Here is a 4,290-nt window from a genome sequence, read left to right as displayed (position 1 = left end):
TACGACTCCACAAAAACGTAGCTAGATGTCTATGTCAGCCCACTAATCAACACACTGGTTCCAAAACAGAGAGTTCATACGGATGGAGCCGTGCAGGTGTCTCCAAGGTCCCTCAGCTGCTCCAGTTCCAGCCAGAGGCTCTCGCCTGCTTGTGCTGACATTTACTTCTACTTACTGCTGTAGAAAGTCTTGCATGGAAACGCTGCCATGTCTCCTGTCTCCAAGTGACTGCTGAGATCCCAGTTTGCCAGATCTTCAAGCCAACTTGATGCACATTTGAATAAAATTACTTCTCTTTATGCTTTCCTATAAGTAATCAACTACCCAGTAGCACTTAACTGTGCATTGGGTCATCCAATGGAGAAAATTCAGAAGCAAAATTGACACACACACGATATTCTGAGAATGGTTTCAACTTTGTTAGCCAGTTGCTCAACAATCTCCTTTGATTAGTGGCATATTTAATCTTCATGTAGCAAAGGTGGCCAAAGAGGAAATTTTGAGAGCTTAAGCTTTATATCCTCCAGGCATTAAATCCACAATTTTTGTCAGAAATAGGTCATCCTGTGTAAAGGGAGGATGATACAACTGTTTATGTTCTTAGACTGAGTGCCAAACTATATAAGGATGTCTATGTTCAATTTAAGAAAGCAAACCTTTCTTTTCTTTAATGTTTAGTGGCTCTTGGCCACACTTATCCACAGATAACCAATAATCCCTTGGGATCAAATTCTTAGCTACATGCCTTGTCTGATCATGAGTCAATGATGCATTCCAGAAGCCACAGCCCACAGAAGCACGTTTTGTGCAGAGACATAACCAAACCAAAGGGAAGCTTTGTGCAATGCGAGACTGGTACACAAGAACCTGTTCTCTGGTGTCACTTCACACTTCAGTTACATGAGGGCTGCACCTGGGCACTGATGGCCAAACCTCCTGATAGAAAAAAGCCTGAACCCACCATCGGTATTGTCCTGGGATGAGCAGTACCTCAATAAACAAAGTCCAGCCGAATGTTGTTTTCATTCTTACTCTGACAGATCAGCTAATTAGAGCACAAAATTATATTCTCATGCTTGGCAAATCCCTTTGACCTTGAAAGAACTGGCCTCCTTTTTTGCTCAGACAACATGGAGACCCAGTGCTAAACGACACAAAACAAATTAAATATCCAATTTCAAACAGTTGGTCTGGAAGCACTTCACTTTTTTTGCCGTGATTCAAAAGAGAAAAAAATGATTTCATTTTGAATATTGTAATGCTTTTTAAACAGCACATTGGCTGACCCATCCTGGATCATGACCTCAAGAGCTTCACATACTTGTTTTTGAAAATAAGTTTCACGCCTTGCCTCAAAAAATGGGTGCTTGAGTTTCACAGCTGCAGTAAGGGGAGAGGAGTTGCCCACCTGCCCCTCGGTGCTGTTTCAAGGGCGACACGCGGAGGTCTGACGCCCACCCCAGCTGCAGGGCCCTCAAGTGCAAGGTAGTACAAGGAGCCTTGCAGCAGATATGAGAAGTTCTTCAGTGATGAAGGGAACAGTTCACTTGTGAGCATGGAGGACGTATCTTTTCCACAGACACAGCAATTTTGCTTAAGGACTTTCCATCCATCCCACTACTTTCCAAGAACCCTCTCTCCTTTCTGCTCACCTAGCCCAGCAAAAAGGGCATTTTTCAGACCCAGTGCTGAAGCCCCACAAGAAGGCACAAATCCCTACAGGTCAGGTGGCAACCAGCAGCCATTCCCCAGTACCCATCCTCCAGCTTCACAAAGGGCAGAGCTTTAACGCAGCAGCACCACGGCTTTCAGAAAAGTCTTGGGACACAACAGGAGGTAAATGAAATACCTGATCCTGCAGAGGAGCTATCTGTACTCAGAGGCATGCTAAGTTTCACAAGACCCAGCACGCCGCCCAGGCTCCACACGGACCACCCAGCTGCACGGCAAGAAGCCCTTTTTTTTTCTCATGGTTTCTGCCATGTCTTTGCGGGACTGCTGCTTTTATAGCTCTCTTGTTTTCCCAGCTGGTTTGTGTGCCTGAGATCAGGTCACTGAAAGCAAAGGGCTTGCTCAGAAGTAAAACAAAATCTCTTTTAAGTTTAAAAAGAAAGAAAAATAAAAAGCCCACCTGCAGGGAGCCCTCTTTCCCAAGGAAGAAGAAGCTGCCTTGGGGACCTTTCTCCAAGAAATCCATGCTGAGGTGGCCCATAACCAACGCCACCAAGGTGTGTGGGGAAGTGAGGTTTGACTGCCTCTTCAAGAGAAGAGAATTTCAGGAGAAAAATTCAGCAACAGATATTTCTGACCAGGATTTAAAACAGGGGATCAAAACCTCTTCCTGATATACAGATGGCAGAAAAACTGAGAGGGCGCACAGGACTGGCAAAAAGGAGAACGATACTCAAACGGCTGCACCCGCAGTGTAGCAGCTCAGCTCCCACCACAGCCACAAGCATCACGTGTGAGCATGAGAGCTGCTGCAGTGAGGAACCCAGGCCTGGCTGCAAGGTACCGGGAGCTCTTAGGTCACCTGAATAACAGAGGGACAAGGGAGAGCCCAGCCCTGGCTCTCCCCCCCTTCCTCGTCTTTGTTCACCAAATACCCTGGGGAGCAAACGAGGAGATGTTTCTCTCAGTTTTGTTTTTCTTGGAATATGGGTCAGGCCCCTGCTCTGCAGGAAAACAGAGGCAGGCCCATCTTGCACTGTTCAGAATGGGCAGTCCCACCCCAGACAGCTGCTGAGCCCTCTCAGGTAATTTGGGACACACCAAAAGTAACTGGTCTGATTTTACTCTTCGAGACCAAGGTGCACAACCTACAGCTGTGAGGAAGTGGCAGCCAGCAGCGAAATCCCCTCTGCCCTGCTCGGAGGCAGTCGGGGCAGACAACTGCACCAGCACCTCCAGGCCTCATTGTCCCGAGCACGCTCAGGCAACTGGTCCTGGGGGAGGACCTGCAGGATATGGCCCAAGGGAGGAGGAGCTGTAGCACACCATCCCCAAAGGCAGAAGCTTGGACCTAGGCTCTGCCCCCAGCGTACAGGGAGCTGCCAGAGTGAAGTCCCATCTTCTCTTCAGGCTGTGCCACTACCCAGGTGCTCTCCCGGCAGCAGAATCAGCTCAGCCACGAGCAGTGAAATGGAGCTGCACGTCCCGGTGGGACGGCATCTCCCCAGCACGTCTGGGCTGCAATGCTGAGCAGCACGGAGGAGCTGGGGTGGAAGTTTCCCCAGGCACATAATGAATGCATCCAGCTTTACTGCTGGTCAGATTTCCAAGAAACAGACTCTATAATCAAGCCATTCAATGGCAGCCTTTTTTTTTTTTTTTTCTGGAGCACAGAAATCAAAACTTGCCTGGCAGGAACGGAAGAGGCTTTGAAGGAATGAGAATTACTGGAGAAAAATGTACAGCCTTGAACGTCTTACTCAGAAGACCAATAAATGCCAGCGCTTGGTGGGCACGTTGGGGTGTCGTACATCCATCCTGATATAAAATATGTTTTACACATACTGTCTTGATTTTTAAAGAACTGCAAGAGCAGAAGTTTTGTTCCCATGGAAGCTATTTTTTATTGCACTCCTAAACCTAATCTTAATTCTTCCAAGTGTATTTTGGACTGTGGCCAGCCCACGCACGTGTTGTAGGAAGCTGCCTCGCAGAGCTCCCTGCAAAATGGGAGAACCGAGAGCAGCTCTGCGGGCTCCTGCGACATCCGAGGGCACGAGGAGGAAGGAAAGGCAGCAGCAGAAGGCAGGGCCAGCAAGGAGGGGGCAAGTGGCACCTCTTGGGGACCAGGGAAGCGGCTGCTGTCACAGTAATGGGGTGGGAAAGCAGCATATACAGATTAAAAAAAAAAAAAAAGAAAAAGCTACAGCTACTATGATAGCCTTAATATCACAATCAGGAGAAACTTCCTGGCCTCATATTTTCCATATAAACACTCTCCACTGGATAAAGTTAATGGTTCCCCAACTACAACGCAGAAGGGCTTGATCAGCTCAATTGACGTCACAGATTGAGTATTTTAATGAAACGGGCTGTGCTTCCCCCATTTATATGTTTGACCCTAACCTTTACCAGATGTTCAATTCACACTCCTGCACAGACACTGGAGTGCTGTGTTTCGGAGGCGCTCAGAAATCTGAAATGCTGAAGTGGAAATAAAACGCTCTGACACGGAGTCTGCGGTGCGAGTTGCTCCCTGCCACAGCACAGAGGGCTCTGCTCCCACTTACACAGGAGACTGTCCAAGAGAGAGGGGGGAATAAGGCCAAAAGGGTTATA

This window comes from Anser brachyrhynchus (genome assembly GCF_964034855.1).
Source record: "Anser brachyrhynchus genome assembly, chromosome: 18".
Lineage (NCBI taxonomy): Eukaryota > Metazoa > Chordata > Aves > Anseriformes > Anatidae > Anser > Anser brachyrhynchus.
Note: the sequence above shows the minus strand (reverse complement) of the source record.